Source organism: Cupressus sempervirens, chromosome 3 (assembly GCF_028749045.1).
Source record: "Cupressus sempervirens isolate cs-2001-9-10 chromosome 3, ASM2874904v1, whole genome shotgun sequence".
NCBI classification, from domain to species: Eukaryota; Viridiplantae; Streptophyta; class Pinopsida; order Cupressales; family Cupressaceae; genus Cupressus; species Cupressus sempervirens.
The window spans coordinates 40,903,119-40,928,024 of NC_143120.1; positions in this window are offsets into that span (position 1 = coordinate 40,903,119).

A 24,906-nucleotide genomic window follows, 5' to 3' on the forward strand; every position below is an offset into this window, starting at 1 on the left:
AAGCACTTATAATTGTTGTTATATGTGTTGCAGGAAAAGAAGAAGTTTCAAGATAAGTTTACATTGCTATTATATGTGTTGTAGGAAAAGAAGAACTTTACATTGCTTTAACTTTCCATTGATGAGTATCATCTAAGACTTTTAGCAAAATTTTCCCAGAAATTTTTATGAATTTTGCCTCTCCATAATTATACTTATTAAATAAAATAAACCACACAATTATAGTTTAGTACAGGAGAGTTACATTCATATGTTAAGATACAATTCATTTTCTATTATGAAAATCTAGGGATGCCAAATGCTCTCAAATCTGTTATATTCACTTTTGTTCTAATTTTATTACAGTTAATTTCAATGTAAATTAAGGTTACGCTTTTTCTGAAGAATGATATTGAATGGTCTGTCACAGGTATGTGCTTCATCACTTGGTGAGATTTCTGCTAAGGCTCAATTAGATGAGAGAGCCATGATTGAAGAGGCCTCAAATTCTACAGTTGCTGATTTGCCAACCATTTGTCCAAGTACTACTGAGGAACATGGTGAAGTAGAGAAACCAGAGTCTTCAGAAAAACCAAAGGAAATGAATGAACCACTTGAGGAAGATGGATGCTAGTTAGGTAAGGTTGATTCTAGTGAAAAAAGACTTGAAATTTTTGAAACTCTCATGCAACAAGATATAACTGAAGAGATTTAGATGCACCTGGTGGAAAAGCAAGAATCTCCAACCATAGTTCAATCATCAATTGAGATCTTGTCTCAGAGTGATGATATTGTGAAGTAGCAAGAAGAAGGGTTGTTAATTGTGGAGCTGGTTGCTGGAGTTGATGCTAGTGCTTCTACTTCTAAAGAACCCAAGTCTCAAGGGGTACATTTTGGTGTTGATGTTCAGAATGAAAAAAATGTGACAGATAACAGTGATATTCAATGGAACAGTGATATTCAATGTAACAATGATATCAACAGTGCTTTAAGATAGTACGCATCTCTTAGATAGTGAGATATCAATAAAAGATAGTGATGCTCAATAGATGTCATTGCTATGACAAGCAAGGTCTTTTATATTATAGAGATCTTGAAGATGATAAGAGCAGTTAGGAGCAGCACTATGAAGAGTCGTGACAAAAGGAAAGAAACTAAGAAATGAAAACAATATCGAGGGCACTGATGAAAACATCGAAAGAATGCGATAGTTGTTAGAGAAGATACGAAGCAAATGAAATACATTTTTACAAAAATGTTTCAAGTATAGGAGTTCTTATAATAGTTTTCCATTTTTATTAACTTTCATTATATAAATGAAGATCTATCTAGGCTGCATTGCTTGCAAAGCAAATCTTTATGATTCTGGTAAACTTACTATTAGTAGTTGGGTAAGAATGGCACCTTACATCAAATGTAGGATTATTAGGTTGATCTAGACATCCATGGAAAATATTGTGACTCAGAGGGATTTTACATGAATATTAGGTCCTAAATGATATTTACCACTATAGAATTTTGAAAAAAAAGTGATGGTCATGACAACTCAGTCAAAAGGATGTTCAATAGAGCATAAGGTCTCATGAATATTATAGCAGTAAGAAAGAGATAACGGAAGGCACATGTCTTAGAGACAAAGCTACAAGTTTGTCTAAGAGAAAAGCATTACAAAAAATAAGACAAGAACATTGTTGTTGAAAAGACGAATACTGAAATCTAAAAGGAAAGCCCAAAGAACGAGAATTCTAGTGCAAAATAGTGATCAACAAATTAAAGGAAAGAAGCAGTCAAGAATCATGCAATTAAGATAGTAAAAAGAAAATTAATGGACAAGAGCCAAGTCATTAAATGGTGCTCATTCAAAGACAAACACAAGTGCTACAAAAGACTAAAAAAAGTGAGAAGGAATTGGAGATATCTTGAGCAGAGATCAATCAGAAGTCATCAAAATTAGTCACTGTTATCTAGGAACAATGTTAAAGTATAGTGATAAAGAAATATGACATTAAAGGATAGTGATGAAGAAATGTTGACACACTTTTATATGTATGTTCAGTGAGCACAGATCAAGAACAATGGTAAATGTTGAAAATAACAAAATAGATATGTCATCAAATGGAATCCATAATAGTGATAACGAGACAGTGAGATGGATTGTTTATAGAAACTCAGAGATGATAGGACATGACAAGATGTACATTTACCATTGTCTAGAGGAGCATCATCATCAGAAGTTACAAAAGAGCTATCAACAATGATATGAGTAGAATTAATGACATTAAAATAGCATAATCACAATTAATTTCAGTGAAGAAGAAGATCAAAACTATGATAAATATTAGAGAGCATGACTCATATGATGAGAAGCAGAAAGAGAGATAATTTCACCTTTTTGTTAAAGGTATTTAGAGTGTTTGCAAGGTGATTCACTATCCTTGGATACATTCAAAGATTTTATTTGAAGGATATTCACCATATAATGATCATCAATTTACTATCTTGTCTAAGGGGTCCAAGCACTAATGTCAAAGACCATTTTTTGTTAATAATGGTACAACACTTTTGGTGAAGATACAATATCTGTGTTTGTATGAAACAATGCTCTTGGTTACACAAAGTAGACCTAGAAACGTAGTAAGAATATTATGATGGCCATCAAACAACAAAGAGCAGTGAGGTGGCCAAGGGTAGAAACAATGTGTGTGCCATATAAAAGCAGCAATAATATATGTATAAGAGAAAAAATAGTGATCAAACAATGTAAGGAAATAGTGAGAAAATATGCATCCAAATAGTGCTACTGAAATGCAAAAAATAGTGACATCAGAGAGAAAGAGATTGGTGAATATACATGCAAAACAGTGATTGATGTTATGAATAAATTATAAAAAATGAATGTGAATAACAGTGACATGGAAATAGTGAGTAAATAGGAATATCAATATTAGAGGATAGGAAGATCCGAAATAGTAGTCAGAGATTAGTAATACAACAAAATTGGGTACATTATCTAGTTTTTCAAGTTCTTGATTGGAGGGGTTTAGATAATTGGCCTATTAAGTTTTATGCTACTCAGGTTGTACTTCCTAAGAATCCTCCTTTTAAGTTCCAACCAATGTGGCTTCATTTCATGGCTTCATGGTTCTAAGATGGAGGCATACCATATGAGCATATGATAGAAGTAAGAAATTACAATATGTTTAAATGGCATATCAAGAAATGGTCATGTATTGGTAATATTTATGCTAGGAAGAGGTAGGCACAACTTCATGTGTTGTCACTTACAAAAATTCAAGATCTTGTCTTTCCATAAGATTTGAGTAGACAATGAGAACTATTTTTAGGCAGTAGAAGGTAAGGGTTGATTGGCTTTAAGAAGGAGATACGAATATAGTCTTTTTCTATAATTATGTGCAAACTTATAGTTAAAATAGGATTTATATATCTACTTTGGTTAATTTAGAAGCAATTTATCTAATCTTTTCATATGTTTTGTCTTAGAAAAATGTACGTGGTACTATTTAGAAGATTCATCCCTACTAAGGATGAGGGGAATGATGTAGAGATGGGTAAGGGCTCTTTATCAACTATTAGGCAGTCTTGCCAAAAGATCAAATTGCAATCCAAACTGACAATGTTCCTTAGGGCTACTAATGGCTCACATATACAAATACAAGGACTCAACTTCACGAGGGTTCTACTATGGTTTCCAAGGTCCTCAAACACCTAACCCAACCCAAAAAGTTCACTCACCAAGTTAATGTTTATAAAGATTAATTTGAGCTTGTAAACATTGTTTTAGGTTTACAATTTTTTGTTCTCTAAATAAATAAACCCTCTATGATTAGGAAGTTGGAGTAGGAAAACATCAAATGCTTAGAGTGTATTTGCAGCGTTCATATTTATGATGCCTCTACATTTTACTGAAGAATCTTACACTTAATCACTCACATAACCTCCAAAGGCAAACACTTCATACAATAGAAGGAAAATTGACAGTTTGGACAAGGCATGGGAGGTTTTTTTTGCACGGGTGCACCTCCTTTTACATGTTGCAGCCATTCAAGTATTTTCCACTTGGGATACTATATTCCTCCCTTGGCGTGAGATACCTCCTTCATTGTTGTGGCCTCTACTATAAGGAATTCAACAACTAATGAAGGCATTAAAACTAGTGCTTGCATATGCCCTTGATCGAGAGTTTCCACTGGGGATGACATTAAAGCTTCATTTTTTCTGCCCACTTGACTGCAATAAGAATACTACAATAAAAAGGTTCTATCATAGGCATTGATTTTGCCATCCCAATTCTAAATCTAAATTGATGTACTCTAGAACAACATCGCCTTGCACATGATAGCGGATGTTAATTTTTCTAGCCTCTAGTCCAACCACATCCAACTTAGATTATATGCTCACCCTTGAGGATCTTGCATTGACTATCTTCATGCATCTGGTAGTTGAACTTGGCAGTGAAATCATTAATGGGATTTTATCAAAATCTTTTGGCACATTCACAAGTATATTTTCTTTGACTAGCTGCTCCCTTATGTGGAGCTCTTCCTATAGATTACTTTTTAGTTCTCTTAACTTTAACCTCTACAACTCCTTCACAGACCGTGGCATTCTCACTCTTTCTATTTTGTGTTCTAAACTCAATTTCTGGTATAAACCCTAATTAGGATATGCAATGATGGGTAATTTTAAAAATGCAACAATTCAAGTTTGATGCGCTATCTATTTGGTAAGGAAATCCTCCACAAGTTTGATGTGCTATCATTTAGCAATAAAACTAATTTATCATTTAGCAATAAAACTTCCATTCACACAAATGGCTAAGTTGTGGACATTTCTCACCTGCAAAGCCTAATATTATACCCTTCTCCAAATGAATATAATGCAAAATGCCAGTGCACGTACCCTTCTCCAAATGCATATAATGTACACAATGGCCCCTAGTTTTGTAGGTAAGTTTGAGGGTTTTTGAATGCGGAAGAAGTTGGAATGGAACATCTCGCAATGCATCTCAAAGTTCAGGTGTTCAATGTTTGAAATGACATATAACGCGACTTGATATGCTGCAGAAGAAAAATCGCCGAATGACCAATGCAGGCTTTTTTTTTTTCAATTATAGCCTGACAACGTCGCAATTGTGACACCTACATTGCCTGATGTTGAAATTCTGATGTCGTCAGGCTATAATTGAAATACAAAGCCAAAAAAACATAACATTTGCCCGCCATCGCAAATTGGTGTCGCAAATTGACCCCTAATGTATTAATGTACCCTGGGAATATCTATTTGGAGTTGAAGAAGGAGTTCACTCTTTATGTAGTCCTAAATATGTGAAGAAGATGAAAGAAAGAAAGCAAAGATTTACTAAAACAAAAATGTATTAGCATATGTAAGATACAAGGTACAACTACCATTATATTAAAGTTTTTAGTTTTTTTTTTGGCATTTTTTTCAAAGGGAGAGAATATCCAAACATGAAATATCTAGGTATGGAAGGAAGGAAGATCATGGTATAAGAGAACATCTAAACACAAGCTAAGGAAGAGCTAAAATATACATATGCATTGTTGACAAGGGATAGAAATGAATGAATATATAACAAGGAGAAAATAATTAGTAAAGGAAAGGAAGTGAAGATATGATACTACAAATTTGATGTGATCAGTCATAGGTGATTTTTCTCTTAATAGGGTTTTCATGTTAAAAATTATTGTGTTTAAATGTGTGGATTATTGTGTTACATGTTATTTTATTCTTATTTTTGGTATACTTCTTCTTGATGTAACTCAGTACATGAAGTATATAGCTAAAAGTTTATTACTCTGATACTTGGTGAAAGCTAATAATTTACTAGTGAAGGATGAATTAGATATTATTATGAAGTTTTAATATAGTTATCAAGTTGATATAGGAAAAGTTTTAGTTTGTAAGATGTTGAGAGTTTTTTAAGGCCCTATTTGATAGCCAAGGAAAATTGAGCCCCCCTCCCTCCTTAGTTATTTAACAAAAACATGTCAAGGTGTCCAACAAAGGATCATGGAAAAGAATGGTATGCATTAATACCATAGGAAAAATATGCCTATAATGAATGGACATATAGGAGAAATGGTATTAGTCCTTTTAAGATAGTATATCAAAAAATATAGAGGATATTTTAAATTGAGGGATATGAAGAGTATGGATAAGAGGAGTTCTCATGCTGAAGATATAGTAGAAGCAATGAGAGAGGTTCATGAAAAGGTGAGAGCTAATTTATGGAGGTGTTCACAATTGACCAAAATGTTAGGAGAAAAGATATACAAAAATGATACACTTGAATAAGGAGAGAATTTCCAAAGATAGTTAGGGTAAGATTATAATGGGAAATACTAGTCACTACAGGATCCTGGGAAAGTATGGAGAAATTTTCTACAAATTGTTGTAACCACCTTATATAGGTCTTTGTCTGTAGGATATGACCAAGGAGCCTAGATATATCTATTTTTGTGCCACGGGGTAGCTTGTAATCATCTTTAAATTAAGAAGTGAATCTGCACTCAAATTATGTATTATATTAGGATATAAAACTCAATCGAATCTGCAACACAGGAAACTGAATCATGAAAGATCAAAGAACACAAGCAATCTGGAGCGGATGCTTCATCCAGATTATAAAAGCAATGAATGTGTGAATCTTTGAAGAAAGCATATTACAATCTCTATATGTCAAAAACCTACTTTTGTTTTGGACCCGTTCACCTGCACCCTCAAATCAACACTCATATAGACATTAATCCATAGAAAAAATTGATACATTGCCCTTTTGGTGTGGAGTGACTGGACCATTTATACATAAGTTGAGAAAGTTTACTTTTACCTATAGTAATGTTGGGTTATTTTTTAAGAAGGAATAGGCAGCATGGCATAAAACTTTTCTCACATAATCTGTGCACCAATAAGCTGAGTGACAAGAAATTCTTCATATGTTTCTGTACTCGAATAAGCTACATGGCTTTAGCACAATATGCCTTAGTGGAATGTAGTTTCTTGGAACTCTATGATTATAGGTATAAAATTTTTCAAATCATTCATTTCAAATTTTTAAGATATTTTTCCAACAATCAGTATCCTAGGAAGCAAAAAGATGTTTATCTTTCTTAGAAAGAACACAGAATGCACGCCATGTGCATGGTAGCATGCCTAGATGAAATATTGTTTATTGAAAATTCAATGGTTGCAAGCATGGAAAACATTACTAGAATTTTTGAGACAGTAAAAAGTAAAACCTAGATCCAAATCGATAAGTTTTCAAGAATCATTGAGGAATCTAAAGATTTGGATAGTTTTCTAGTGAGACTCATATATGTGTATGTTACTTACACATTGTTCCATTAAATCCTTTAGCAATTTGTATGTTTGTTGAAATCATACAGAATTGCATGTAATGGATATACTCGAATGATCTTTTTGTTTTCATATATTTGTATCTCTTGGACATTTCTGCTAATTCTTTGTGAAGACCAAAGTGGTAGACTTATATCAAGGGATGTAATGGACAAACTATGAGCCAAACAAAGGGAGGAACAACAACATGAGGTGAGTAATCTAGTTTTATTGTTGACAAGGGATCTCCATTTGTAGTTGCAACACCTTGGAATAATATTGTCCTTAATTAAATGAGAACATAGTTTTTGGTTTTAAAGATGTATTCCATGTGAATTACTGGTCTATCTAATGCAACTCTGCATCCCAAATTTATATGAAATATATGGTATCATAAGCGTTGGTTGTTGTTGTGTAATCTAGGATTATGAACTGGATGAAGCAATGGATGTGGCTATTGACATAGGTGAAAAGAATGTAAGTTTGTATGTTTTTCTTTTGTTGTGCTTGTTCAGAATCTTGCACATTAACCTTAATTTTGTGATTGACAAAAAAATGTTTTTTATTTGATTGAATATGATTTCCTGGGTACTCACTAAATTATGGTGAGCATACCTTAAGTAGCAAAAGTTGAACATTGGGTCTAGGATAACCTTTTCTTAGCACGAAGGTTTTTGTATATACCAGGGTGAAGGTGAGGATGAGGTTAAAGTGGATGGAGAAGAAGAAAAGGAAGGAGATGATGAAGTATCTAAATTGTGAAGTGCAGACAGTCACCGGTCTTCTTGAGTAAGCTCTGACTAGCTATTGCGCATGCCGAATAATCTTTCTACACTAGCCCAGAATCAATAAATCCATTTCAACTAATCGGTACTCTACTTTGGTGGTGATTCTCTACTACCAGCCTGGAGAGGAGAGGGATGAAACGATGCTCATTAGGGCCTAGCTTTGGGTCTGGGGAGTGGAATAGTGTGGGGGTTTTGAAGATAGCGAAAGATCTTTCTTTAAAAGAAAAGATTCCATCTGATTTGTAGAAGCCCTTAAAAACAAAAATAAAAACTACAATGGCAAGAGTCCTCCAAATGTTACCTTGGCCCTTTCGCTGTGCACAGAGTTGTGTCCCCTTGGAAACCATGTCTGGTATTGTGTCTACTGCCCTAGTCCCACTGCAATGCTTCGGTGTGAGGCCCTAGTCCCATTGTGTGTGTTATCTCTATATGAATGCAGCTCTATCATTCCTCGTCCAAAATATTTTTGCTAACTATAGAATCTATTGACACAAGAATGCTCAGTACTCAGCCATCTTGCTTATGCCCAGTTGGACCCACCGTCATTTTTTCCAATGCTTATCGAGATCTAAGGCTTTGTCTATCCTGCCACACTGGACTCAAGGTTGTTATTCAATGATTGAGCCATGTGCACAATATCTCTGCCACTTGGTTTCTCCACTGGTATCTCCGCCTGGTTTCTCCACTAGTATCTCCACCTGGTTTCGCTTGGTATCTCCACCTAGTTTATCCACGAGTCTTTACTATTGAAAATTAGACAACTATTCACTTCCTTAGAACGAAGGCGGGGGAAATTTGGGGGAAAAAAATTGGAGAGCAATTGCATTTGCCCGCACTTACTATTTTTCTTGTTTTTTGGTCCGGTTAATACAAATTTCAAATGAGCAACATTTTTTGCTTCTTCTTTTTTCTTATATCCCGTTAGCATCACAATTGTGACATTTTTGTCCATTAGCATCGCAATTGCGATGTCGTTAGGTTATAATTGAAAAAAGAAGAAGCCAAAAACACATAACATTTACCCTCCATAGCAAATTTTCGTCGCAATTTCACTCCAAATGTATTAGTGCTAGATACTAAATTAATATGTATATCATTGTGCACATAAATGAAAAATATATATATCAAAATACATGTATCCATAGACAAATTAAACAAATATATATCAAAGATCATGTATCCATAGACAAAGTACACAAATAGATATCAAAATACATAGATCCATATACAAAATGTGGCTAATCATGCCATCAGAATGTGTGTAATATCAATGTTTTTGTAAACAATGTGACATATGCCATCTCAAAATTTCTCATGACACATCCTACGACAAGTATACTATCCTAGGATGTTGGTGGATGATCAAAATGTAGCCTCTTCGCTGCATTAAGTGGATCACATGCCTCCTACATAAACAAAAAAGGAAAACCCAAAGTTAGACTACTAAATTTATATGATTCTTTGTATCTAACATTGAATTACTCAAATCCATAATGTTCTTTTTTTTTATGAAGATTTATACTATTAAACTTTCATAATAAATACATCTCTCATCAACCTCCTATACCAGTCAGGAGTCCTCTTGTATGCCCTCGGCAATGCTTTTGCCTCACTGATTGTGGGATGTGTATATTCAAATATGTTTGTCAAATGAATCTACAACTTAAACTATAACATTATAATTCATAGCATGCTAAATTTATAACATATTTAATCATTAATTCAAACTACAACTTACTAGTGTAGGCTCCTCCTTAGGATATAGTGGATGCATCATCAAATCTACAAAAGTCTCCCGTCGAACCTCATGTGCACTAGGAGTCTCCTATGAGATACAAAATAGTAGTTTTTAATGTCATGGAAATCGGTTTTGAATTTAATTATGAAGATAAGAAAAATTAAAAATAAATGATACTTATACATACAACGGGGCTCTTAGTGTGAATGGAAATGCTTGAGCATCTACGATGTAGAATCTGTATGGGCTCATTGCCAATAGCCACACCCTATATACAATAAATAATGTAATTAAATTTCATTACCACAAAAATTTTACAAGAATGCATCAATATTTAATCAAATAGAAAGAACCTAATTACCTTTCCTTTTTCAACGGCTCATCCTCCACACTTTGTCCGCTAAGGAGAGGTGGTACCTGCAAGATAAAAGAAAGATTAGAAACCATATATGCTACAATATCAAATAGAAGAAACAATGAGAACACAAAATAATGTACCATAGATGTCTCAAGGCCAAATGAAATGGCCAAGAATGTGGCATCATCAACCTATCTGAGCTCCTCCTCAGTCGTCAACTAAACATGAATGAAGATCACATACATGTATAAGTCAATATGGCTTAAAATTAAAATTACTCTATTATAAAAATTAACTTTAAATTGCATATTTCATACACAAAAAAATGTATACATGTATCAACATAGAAGGAGTCCATGCCTCTGCATTCCCCCCCTCTATTGCATCAGGGTCTATAGCCTCTGCACGTGTGTCTAGTGTATCCTTGTCTAATACAAAATGATACTCAAGAATATCACCTATGGGACCTAGGAAAATATTCTTGCATGTAACACAAGTGTGAGGCACACAAACATGTGATGACCTAGCTGATGATGAACTGGTGCTAGCATCATCAACACGGGGAGGCATGACTGACCTAGCATGAGATATCAATAGGCCACTTAGCCTATGAATGGCTCTAATGGTTTGAGAGCTAGCCTTTGCCATAATATCAAGATGCTACACTCAAGGAGGGGGGGATATATCAGTAGGGGGGACAAAAGTGATAGCTTTCTTCTATAGGGAAGAGGGTCTATCCTGAGGAGCTCCTAGTCCTACACCCATGTTGGGCTTCATGCTCCAATAGTTCACTTTGAGTTTCAACACAAATTCTACTTATAATTTTCTAAGGAAATAAAATGACACCTCAAAATTGCTATGTGGAGGGATATCAATAACCATCCACCAATGATCCCAAAAGTTTTCACATATAGCATTATTTTTTCACCATTTAATTAATCGTTTGGGTTTTTTTTGGTCAACTAGTATACCAATTTTTGGGTTCACAAAAAGGCTAGCCAAATCATCTTTGGTTATATTGAGGACTACAACCTCGTCATAGTCCAAGCCATCATCAAACATCGCATGCATTTCGTCATGCCAACAAAGAGCAACATTTTGTTGTTTGGTAAGGGTTTCAATGTTATCTACTATGGTGTTTAATGTAGATAACATAGGAGCCAATGTAGGTACATTATTATATGTTCTTTGCAAAGTACTCAATTGTGTGAGATTTTCAATTATCAAATCCACTAGATCATTTGGTGGGGGGTTACAAGGAATAGTATTCCTTGTCTCAGTGTCATCATTTTGATTAGCCATTCCTATTAATTTGCAAAACATGATTTATATTTTAAAAAAAACTTTAATTTTAACAATATCTATCAAAAAACCCTAAATTCAACTAAAACTAACAAATTCATCATAAAATTTATTAAATTTATATTAAAATTGATTTTTTTTAATAAAAAAATTACCTTATATTGGATATGCAATTTTAAACCTGATACTCAAAACCCTGTGCATGAAAATCTCACTGTGATAACAACTCGCAAGTTGTCTTTTTTTTATAAACACTGGCAGATATCAAGTATCTGATATTATATTGGATATCCGATATAATATCAAATATCTAATATTTTCCACATCAAGTCCACGTCAACCTGCGAGTTGTCTTTTTTGAAACAACCCATAGGTATATTAGTAATTTATAATTTAATTTAAACTATTATTTCCTATAATAACATATGTACAATTATACTATAATTAATAATTAATATGTTAACTATAATATAATAATTACCAATATTAGTGATTATAAATTAATTATACTATTATATTATATTATACTCATATTAATATTTGTGAATGATTTTCAAAATATAAAAAAATTAATCTTCATAGATAATATAATATATATTTATGGTATTCCCTTTGGAGAAGAGAGATACAGAGTTGGTTGAAAGATTAGGGATTTTGGGGTCTTCTATGGCCTTGGCTAGGGCTAAGAGACAACACCATTAGAGGCAAAAAATTGATAGAGTTGGCAAATGGCAGGTTCCTCCCTTTGGAGTGTTAAAGATCAATACTAATGGTTCTTCAAGGGGTAATCTGGGTCCAACCGACATTGGTGGGATTGGTAGAGAATCTTGGGGCTCTGTGGTATTTATGTTTTTTTTATCTATGAAGGGGTACAAATCATCAACTTGGTGGAAGGCCTGGCTATTTTTGTTGCTCTTGAGAGAGCTCATGCTTTGGAGTGGAGAAGGATAGTTTGTGAATCTGATTTCTAGGTCTTGATCAATCTGCTTATTGAACAGAAAATGGCCGAAGTTAGCTAGCAATTGGCTAGGATTGTCCAAAAAATTTTAAGGATTAGTTCTCTGATGGAAATGGTGACTTTTGCCCATATCCCAAGGGAATGGAACAGGGTTGCTAACTATTTGGTGAAGTGGGCTTTTGAGTATGTTGAGGGATGGAGAATTGAGGAATGGGAGTTAATTCCTTGAGAGTGCCATCTAGACTTAATGAATATTTTGGATGTGGATGGCATTGAGAATGGTGATAGATGATGGTGAGGGTTGTTAGTTTTTTGTGGGGAGGTGCTTTGGCTTTCTTGGGACCTTAGGTCCTTGCTTTCTTTGTAATTGTGTTTTCTGTTCTTTAATAAAAATTTTACCCCTTTTTTCTAATAATATATATTTATTATTTTATAATTATATAATGTTATAACTAATTTATTATTTCATATTACTTTTTATATATTTCATACTATATATTTTTGAAGTATTCGATATCAGGTATCCAATATCAAATTGGATATCCGATAAGGGTTGGCCGCTACTTTCAAGCTTTGTACTTAGATAGGTGAAAAAAAGTCAGAGTGGATTTTGAAATGATTTTAGAAATTTTCAAACTCTATTTTTTTCACATCACCACTTTTTGGCACACCATGATCCTAAACATACCCCCAACTCTTGTAATAAAAAATTGATTGTGTCTCTCACATATCACTACTATCACCACCATCACATAACTCATCTAGCTTCCACACAATTGAGACTACCCAAGGGTCATATAATCATTCCACATAATTTTACAAGATAGAAATTTTTTATAACCAATAAATTATATTAACATCTGAACTCTTTGAGTCAAACAAGATCACATGGTAGGGACACATAGCACAAACTAGGATATCAACACAAAATGTGAGACAACTTGATGACACATGTGATTGAAGTACATAAATATTCAAAACACAAGCTCTAAAGGATATAGTAGGAACCATAAATCTCAAGAAAATGGATTAGTTCCTTATCCTTGGGTGATAAAGTCAAATTTTTTCATCATTTATCAAGACACACAAAAAAAATAGTTGAAGAAAAGAGTAGAAAACAAAATGAAGATGGAAGTTTAGCAATTTGGCCTTTCCACATATAATAGTGACCAAACATTACATATCAAATATAAGAATAATATTTATCCAATAAAGAGTACCATGACAAAATGCTCAAGAATATTTTTTTTTATTCAATTTAGAAAAAAGTATAAATAATGTTTATAATTTAACATGAAAATTTCCTAAAATATATATAAAGAATAACTTGATGTAGAGATGCAAAATATTCTTCAATTCTTCAATGACTTAATAGCTCAATGACTCCAAACAACCAAAAAACTTCAAAGTTTTACCCTATAATCATATGACTTTCTAAAATATAAAAAATAAAATTACATTCCTACAGCCATGTAAACAAATATAGATCTCACAACCCACCTCAACAAGATGTAATGGTTAGGCCAATGGTAAGATATACTAGGCTAATATATTGAAGGATGAGGTGAAAGGTTCAAATTAAAATCTATTACTAGGAAAAAACATAAATAAATAAATAAATAACTATATTGTCTATTTTTTAAATTTTAGAACCCAAAAATATAGAGCACAATTTCAACCTTTAAGAGACATTCATGATAATGGAAGGAACTCGTAAAGAAATGATAATAGGCAGAGGAGAAGGAGATTAAGGATAAATGAACTGCACCTAGCTTGATTAACTAGTACACATGGGAAATAAATGAGTTATGCATGCTACTATCTTGGACTAAAAAAATATCAAGAAAAATGATCCTTACAAAATAATTCCACCCACAAGACAATAAGATTTAGAAAAATGTTGGCACGGTCCCTAGACCTTACCTTGTTGTACAACTCAAGAAAGGTCTATAGTTTTATACAACCTAGTTTAACTCAATTAAAGAAGGTCAATATTAAAAACCATACGAAAAAATATGATAATCTATTCATTAATGGAAATCTAACCCAAAATAAATATAATCATACATTAATACAACACCCAATATAGAAAATATCTCATAGTACAATGTATAACTCTCATAAATCATTAAAATTGCATTAAAACTAGTACAATTATCTTTCCCAATATATCCCACAATAATAATACTTTTTTCAAAACTTTGAACCCTAATTAAAAACCCTCAATTTTATTTTCCTTTAATAAGTTAGTAAAGTAAAAGGTTAATAATGATGGTAATATTACTCCCAAAAATTGCCAAGTGATTATTTTTAATTTTTAATTTTTTAAATTGTAAAATATAGATTTTGAAGGGACCCAAAACCTTTTATGATTCAATATATTTCATTAAAAAGCCCTAGAAAAATGAACTAGGCAAAAAGAAATAGACAAGCATACATAGAATCAACCCATCCCTAATAGGTCTAGCAAAAAGTCAGCCTAAAGACATTACCAAAGAATTAAAAACAAAAAATAGAACTAGCCCAAAGTATTTAAGAGAACAACCTCTTCTTCTAGTTGGCTCATTCTCTAAGAAACATTCTTCAAATATAGAATATCCTTAGGTAGATGAGCAACTTTCTTCTTCATATCATGCTTGGTTCTTTTTCCAAGCCCTTCAAATTCACCTGTAAGTTCCCCCTTTTCATGATTAAGATAAATGACAACCTTATCCATGTGAGTAGCTTCCATTTTGGTCATGACATATTTTATGTTTTCAGTAAAAGGCTTAAGAATAATATGTCTATTGTCCATAATTGTCTTCAGTGTAGCCTCATTTTTGTCTACTCTCTTGCTCAAATATTCCACTTTTTCATCATTCATTTCTATGGATTTTCCTTTAGCCTCAAGATAGTACATTAAAAAATTCTTCTTAGAAAAAGAACAAAGAGCATAAGAAGAAAGATCAAGAACATATTATACAATGTTAATCCCTTCCTTTTTCTATATTTACTCAAATTTATCCTAGAGGGTATAATATTTTAAGTTGAGGCTCTTGATTTTGTAAAAAACCCATCTCATAAGCTTAAATAAGTATAGGAAACCAAAATTTTTGGTCTACAAAACCCCAATTGTCACTTCCCTCTTATCTTCAAAGTCACCGAGATATAGTTCCATAGAGGAAGATGTAACAATGTCCTTGTGTTGTAGGAAGAAATTAGTCTCCTAAAAATCTAAGGAAGATGTACACATCATGATTGAGCTCTCATAGTATAGTAATATTGGGACCTTATCTTTACTAGAAACATCTTGTCCACTCTTGTCAGTCTCAAAAGAGCTCCCTTTGACAATCTTAGCCTTTAAATATATTATTCTTCTTATTTTTTGATGGAAGGGGGGTTTCATTCTCTCCCTTGTCCTCTTCAATATTCATCCCTTCTTATTCCACAATCTTCTTATATTTAATAATTCTATTCATCATTATCAAGAACCCTAGTATGAGAGTACTAAAAAATGTGTTGAATCAAACATTGATGAAGCATCAAGTTTTAAGGGTTTTTCTTATTGTGCTTTATGTTAGAAAGAACATAGGGAAGATTTAAAAAAAAAAAATTTAGAGCCCTATTCCTAAAATTATTGACATCAAAAAATGGTAACCATGAACCATAATAAATATGCCATCTAGGGTGGAATCCTCCATGATAGGTATTTCTACATGAACATTCTCGAAAAAAAAGATCAAGGCAAGTAGTTCTTATAGTAATAAAATAAGAAAAAAAAAAAGATCTACTATAGAGTACATGAAAAATTTACTCAAAAGTGAATTTATCTTATGTAGTGAAAAGATGAACTCCTTCACATGACTTCTTTATTCATTACTAATTTTATTTTATTCAATAAAAATATTACTCAATTATATAATATAAGAAAACTTTGAATATATGTTACCTTGATATAATAAAGTCATGTGGTGGGGTACAATATCACTTTATCTCTGATTCTTTTATTTCTTATTATGAATGCAACATATTTAGACCCTTGCTTGTCTTTGTTTTAAATCTTTAGCTTTTGGGCCCACCAATTACATAGCACTATTCCCTTTTAAAAATTTAAAATTAAATGAATCAATCATGACTAGGCTCGGGCCTCACAAACAATACCAAGGGGCACATGGATTCATCTACTACACATGTACCTGAAGAAATGTTGAGGATCTCTGTGAAATATGTTTTGTTCTTATCATTCCCATCTTGGAGTGTATGATTATAACTCCAGGTCACGTTAAAGGGCCCACCGTGTGGTAGCATATCTTTTTATCAGTACTCATGTTTAATGACTCTTTTTTGTCTCGGTCATCACTCAGCCAAGTAAGGATACATGAATGAATGAGTCTAACCAAACAATCGTATTTTAATGTGTTTGGTGCATTCTTTCAATTGCTTATGATTGAATGTTGGTGAAACAAGATTCCTCAACATCAATTGTGCTGGAAGAATGAATTTCATGGACCGTGTATGAAAGATATCTAGGATAGTGACCCTTCTCTTTGTAAGATTTTAGTATATATTTTCTATACATTTGCAAAGGGTTATCTTGTGTCTAGACATGTAACACCCCGCCAAGGGATCCAAAGAATTAACGTAAAGTTTCACTAAGTTTGTTAGCATTTTTTATTTTTTTGAGATATGAAAGTTAAAACCATACATAACATAGTAGCGAAAGAAATAACATCATTCCATTGAAAGTAAACATATAACAGGTTACATTCTTCATGGATCCCTTAATGTTGAATCCCATCAAAATTAACTAATATTGATTCTATCTAATTCCATCTAACATCACACATAAAATAATAATGAAAAGTCCAACGTTCTGAAATTACATTCTCGATTGCTCAATCATCCACTGTACATTCCATAGGGTATGAAAGGCTTAAAAGAATATACACGTGTGAAAATAAAGTACATTATCATCCTTATTCTAGTCCATGATGATATAAAGTAAATGTAATCACATGTCATACATGATACATCATCATAAAAGATATAAACATCCATCATAAAGGATAACCATTTATCACAAACATAATTAACTAAGTGCATGGTTCCTCCCAACTGTTAATAGCATCATTAGACTATCATGGGCCCTAGCCATCCCTCTATGCATAACATTCCAAATCACCAAAGAGATCATCAGTTATTAACATAGTAGGAATGTCACTCCTAAATCATACTACATCATATGTAGAAAAGAAATCTAACATGCAAGATAAAGCTTAAGATAACATCATCGAACATATGCAAATCATCAATGTAAGGATACGTGTCCACCATAATAATCCATGAACAAAATGAAGATAGATGCCAACAAAGAATGCATTAGACACAGTGTCTCAAACGGATCTCAAATGGTAAGAGTGAAAAAACACTACCACCTAACTGCGTGGAACCTAAATGGTCCACTCCTACCATGCTAAGGAGATAATCTCAAGTCCCAAACATGCTATCAAATCACATAGCACAAATACTCTCTAAGTCCAGGAATCCTAAAAGTATACTAACTCAAAGGTTCCAACACAAATCGACATATAATCCCAGAGGCATACAAAGACATGTAGGAAACCTACTATGCAAGCAGGAAAGTGTCATCACATGGATCATGCTAGAGTTACCCTGGTAGTCTCCCAATAGACCCGGCCGGCCCCTAGTGGTCCCTATGCAGCCACTAGTATCCTCTCATATAGACAAGGCATACTATGAAATGCAAGGTCACAACCAAGCATTCTCTCTACTCCCATCCTAGTCTGTACTAGCACTGGAGGCATGGGTGAGAACAAACAATTATCTTATTAGGGTCATTTAAGTCAATATTAGGTGTGAATGTTTTCACTTATTAAAACAACTTACAATGAGTTACCATGTAAGCCTCTTAAGGCCTCGACCCCCATTGCAAGCCACTTCCCGACACTACAAGTAGATAACCTACCCTAAGCTCATGGAATCATAAATCACAAAATCATCACAGTCCTATACAAGAAACTCAAAAAAAATACCAAAATATAATCCATAAAAGAGAATCAAATTTCCATGAGCAACTACAAAGCATCCATAAATAATCATGACCACAACAGTTCTCTATTGGCAACTGAAGGCATCAATGATAATCACAATATCCATTGGTTCTCAACAAGCAACCAAAAAGTATCTCAAAGTAATACTGATCGAAGACTCCAAAATGGTCGAGTCAAAACATGTCACAACATGACATCATCAAGATTAGATAAATAATTCAATCCCATCAAGGTGACTGGAAAGTAATCCAAATACAACTGATCAATACTCATAAAAGGTTACATGTGTCACAGCTTACACAAGAAGATTGAATACAATATCAATCAACATGCCATCACATAACCATGGTTGGGTTTATAAAAATTGAGATCAAAAGACATCATCATGACATCACAATCATAACCCTCGAGCCTCTGGTAGATGTCCTACAATTGGTCAACAAACTAGTCAACCCAAAACCCAAAACAAGAAGATAGAGAAAACACAAAATGCAGCACATGTTTCAGTTTGTTTTAAAATTACATAGTTGAATTAAGTGTGGAGGTCTCAGTTTTCATTTTCAAATTAGATATTGAGTGGAGAAATTTATACATTTACCTAACCCATATATATTTTTGGTAGATAAAAATACTTTCCCCACAACTCATTAAATAAATATTTTAAGATATAATATTTGAAAAAGACCCCCATCGTGTTCACATAGAAAATTTAGTGCAAACAAATACAACTTATCATCCTTTGTTTAAACATGATTGAATTCAATTTATATTATTAAAATATTATAAAATGATTAATTAAGTAAAGAAATATTCCATTAATCAAATTTTATTTATAAATATATATTAATTAATATTATATAATAATTAATATTTGATAATATACATAATAATCATTAATTAAAAATTATTAATATTTATAATATTAAATAAAATTCTTTTTAAATCAATACATAAAAATAAAATTTGAAACACATTATAAATATAGCATTTGTTTTAAAAGGTTGTCGCGTTTATGGTGGAGGCCGTGTGGCCCTGCCTGCTATCGTAGGGCTTGCGATGTTAATTGTAGTACCTGCAATTGCAGGCATGGAAGCCGTAACCAGTTATGGGGTACGGACTTCACCCTCCCTTATTCAATATAATTTAAAAAAAAATTAATAACATTTTTCATAAAAACATTTTCTTTACCACATGCGATTCAATATTATATTTATATATATATATATCCACTGCATTTTTTAAAAATAAACACATATATATATATATATGTATATATATATATATGTATATATGTATATGTGTGTGTATATATATATGTATATATATACACGTAGTTTGTTATCAAGCATTACTACATTTTAATAAACATATATATATATATATATCTATATATGTATGCAGATTTGATATATATAAAAGAGAACATATACCTTTTCCAAATTGATGAATTAAGAATTTCTCCTAAAAAGTAATTGTTCTCTAAATTTACCCATCAATTCTTTAAATAGGTTTGTCCATACGCATCTAAAAACCCTAGCCTCATAGTTTCCTCAGATCTATGCATATGAAAATTTCTTATATAGATTTTAACTACCCGTGACAAAATGCATACAAACAAGATATGAAAATCCTCAAAAAGCATTCAGAAGACACGAAGAAGATAGGAAGTGCAAGGAGTGAAATATCATATGCCAAAATCATAAGTGTCTACTTGGACACTGATGCTAAATCACTTCTCCTTAGAATTTCGCAGAGGCTCTTTCCTTCTCCAACATTCTTGAGTCCTCCAAACATGCTCCCTAAGCTTCTAGGAGTGCCTGAATATAAAGAATTCTCAGAAAGCACCTAGAATGTCTCTAGAAACAACCAGAAGGTGTTGACAACTAAGCATGAGTCTTTTCCAACCTTCTAGATGAGTCACAAGGTTGTAGACACCATGTGCTTAATTTGTGCGCCAACTCCTATGTTGTAGACATACGTGCATAGAAGAGGTGCATTTACTCCTAGGTAGACTTATAACTTTTATTTTATTTCTTTTATTATTTCTATTATTATTATTTATTTATTTATTTTTATCATTATTATTAATTTTAATTTCTTTTATTTAATTATTTTTCTCAATTAATTCCCCATTTAATTAATTAAAGTCAAAATATCAAAAGATCATGATATTATATTAATTTTTCCAAAAATAATTAAATTATTAATTAAATCTTTTAATTTAAGACTTAATTAATAAAAAATTCACCATAGACCTCCAAGATAAAATATGAAAACCCATCATAGAACAATCCATACTAAATTAGTCTAAAGGGTTAAAAATCATGAATTATGTCATCTGACACATTCGAAAGGTAAAATATCCAGATCCTTGTCCTACCTCTCTAGGACAAAAAGGTTTAATGGTTTAGGATTTGGACTTGAGAATTTATCTCCCCTCTCTTACGATTGAGATAGTATGATAGAGTACACTTATCCTGGCAATTTAGGGAAGTCAATACCCAGTACCTGCAACCTACATAAAATCCATACATGTACATACAATATATATAAACGGTAAGCTAAATAGGCAATGACAGGAAGTGGTGCATCGTACAGATCCCAACTAGCAGGTGACTACAACTCCCTTCCTTAACCACATTAGAAATGCCAAACAATAAGAGAGCAAACACGCACACCATACACATGCAAGTATGGGGTTAGTATCCATAAGAAAACACATGTAATAATAACCATCTAACTAATCATCATCAATAACTAGAAATAATGTAATAATCATGATGCATATATGAAATGTAGAGTCTAAGTAATCTCATCACATATAAACTGAATCCATAGCACAATATTTGATAGTCTCAAAATAATGCTACTAACCATCAATATTAAACTATTCTAACATAGTCCGAAAATAATAGCAACAATGTGTCTAGAAAAATGTAGACGAGGGAAAGCACTACATCCACCCCCCTTGGATTAGGCTTACTCCTGGAAGCCTACAAACAAGTAGGGATATAACTCCCGTAACCTAGCTGCATCCTCCCATGTAGCTGAAGAGTCATTAGTAGGGTCCCATTGGATCCTTACATGCTCTATGGTTCGACCCCTGAGGGTCAACTCCCGCTGCTCTAGAATATGAACTGGCTCCAAAGCTAGCTGCCCGTCCTCTACCTATAACACATTCCAATCAAGAACATGTACAAAATCAGGGATATACTGCCTAATTACTAAAACATGGAAAACATTGTGAAAATGAGCTAGGCTAGGCAGTAGAGCAAGGCGGTAAGCAATTGGGCCAATCCTCTCAAGAATCTCAAATGGTCCCACAAAGTGAGGTGCCAGCTTTGAACCCTTTCTATATCGGATTAGACTCTTTCACAGATGCACTCTCAAGAATACCTTATCTCCCACAACAAACTACTTATCTATCCTATGTGCATCAACATACTTTTTTTGTCTATCCTGTGTCGTAGTCAAGTGCTCGCAGATACACACTATTGGTTGCTCCGTATCACGAAGCATCTTAGGACACAATAGGATGCGATCCTCAAGACTATCCCAACTCAAGGGTGTATGAAAAGGATGGCCATATAAAGCCTGGAATGGTGCCATGCCAATAGAACTATGATACCCATTGTTGTAGACAAACTCCACTAGGTAAAGATAGTCCTCCTAATGTGTCTGCCTATCAATCACATACATCCTTAACATATCTTTCAAAACCTAATTCACCCTCTCTGTTTGACCATCTGTCTCTGGGTGATATGCCGAACTAAAATTCAATTGTGCTCCAAGCTAATGCTGCAGCGATGTCCAAAATGTGGATGTGAATACAGGGTTCCTACAAGAAATGATCTTTCGGGGAATGCCATGTAGTCTCACAATGTCATGCATGCAGACATTAGCTACAGAAGTTGACATGTAGGAAGACCTGATTGGTGAAAAATGTGCCACCTTAGTCAACTGATCAACAGTGACCATGATAGCATCATGACGACAAACAGTCATAGGTAATCCTACTATGAAGTCCATAGAGATGATGTCGCACTTCCATGAAGGAATGAAATTTGGTTGCAAAAGTCTTTCCGAATGCCAGTGTTCTACCTTAACTCTTTGACACTCAAGACACCTAGCCACATAATCAGCAATGTCTTGCTTCATCCTGAACCAATAGAATAAATGCTGCAAATCAGCATGCATCTTCTTGACACCTAGATGTGCTGAGTAAGGTACACAATGGACCTTTGCTAAACCATGGTTGGGTTTAGAAAAATTGAGATGAAAAGACATCATCATGACATAACAATCATAACCCCTGAGCCTCTGGTAGACGTCCTACAACTGGTCAACAAACTAGTCAACCCAAAACCCAAAACAAGAAGTATAGAGAAAACACAAAATGCAGCAAATGTTTCGATTTGTTTAAAAATTACATAGTTGAATTAAGTGTGGAGGTCTTAGTTTTCGTTTTCAAATTAGATATTGAGAGGAGAAATGTATACATTTGCCTAACCCATATATATGTTTGGTAGATAAAAATACTTTTCGCATAACCCATTAAATCAATATTTTAAGATATAATATTTGTCGTGGCCAATCATGGGGTATGGGCTTCACCCTCCCTTATTCAATATAATTTTTAAAAAAAAAAATTTCATAAATTTTTTTTCTTTACCACATGTGATTTGGAATTATATATATATATATATGTATATATGTATATGTGTGTGTGTATATATATACACACACACACATATACATATATACATATATATATATGTATATATATACATGAAATTTGTTATCAAGCATTACTGCATTTTAATAAACATGTATATACATATATATATACATACATACATACATACATACATACATACATACATACATACATACATACATACATACATACATACATACATACATACATACATACATACATACATACATACATATATATATATATATATATATATATATATATATGTATGTATGTATGTATGTAGATTTTATATATATAAAAATAGAACATATACCTTTTCCAAATCGATGAATTAAGAATTTCTCTTAAAAAGTAATTGTTCTCTAAATTTACCCATCAATTCTTTAAATAGGTTTGTCCATACGCATTTGAAAACCCTAGCCTCATAGTTTCTTCAGATCTATGCATATGAAAATTTCTTATATAGATTTTAACTACCCATGAAAAAATGCATACAACCAAAATATGAAAATCCTCAGAAAGCATTCAGAAGACATGAAGAAGACAGGAAGTGCAAGGAGCGAAATATCATATGCCAAAATCACAAGTGTCTACCTGGACACTGATGCTAAATCACTTCTCCTCAGAATTTTGCAGAGCAAGCTCCTTCCTTCTCCAACGTTCTTGGGTCCTCCAAACACACTCCCTAAGCTTCTACAAGTGCTGAATATAAAGAATTCTCAGGAAGCACCTAGAATGTCTCTAGAAACAACCAAAAGGTGTTGAAAACTAAGCATGAGTCTTTTTCAACCTTCTATATGAGTCACAAGGTTGTAGACACCATGTGCTTAATTTGTGCGCCAACTCCTATGTTGTAGACATACATGCATTGAAGAGGTGCATTTACTCCTAGGTAGACTTATAACTTTTATTTTAATTCTTTTATTATTTCTATTATTATTATTTATTTATTATTTTATTATTATTATTTTATCATTATTATTAATTTTAATTTCTTTTATTTAATTATTTTTCTCAATTAATTCCCCATTTAATTAATTAAAGTCAAAATATCAAAAGATCATGATATTATATTATTTTTTCCAAAAATAATTAAATTATTAATTAAATCTTTTAATTTAAGACTTGATTAATAGAAAATTCACCATAGACCTCCAAGATAAAATATGAAAACCCATCACAGAACAATCCATACAAAATCAGTCTAAAGGGTTAAAAATCACGAATTATAGACTTCTTCATACAAATAATAGTGAAAATAGTAGAATTTGATGATTTCTATTAGTGGAAGATCAATGACATTTGTAAAGTTTGGACAGATGATGATGGTGGACACTCTCTTCCTCCACCAGTTCCTCTAGCTATGGACACCCTTTCCCACACAATGATCCAACATATTTAATCTGACGTCATGCAGATTCACTAGCTCTAACATTGATTCCACATGCATGATGGTCACATAGAGTAGTGTTATCTGGTCCCAATGCATAGTTTGACATCCTCATCTATGATCTCACAAGGAAAACTCACCTACTTGATCTTGCTCATTACCACACAATGACATAAGGATATTAATCTCAGTGGAAGACATTTAGGTTGCACATTCTAGTGAGCAATGACATCGGACACATCTGAA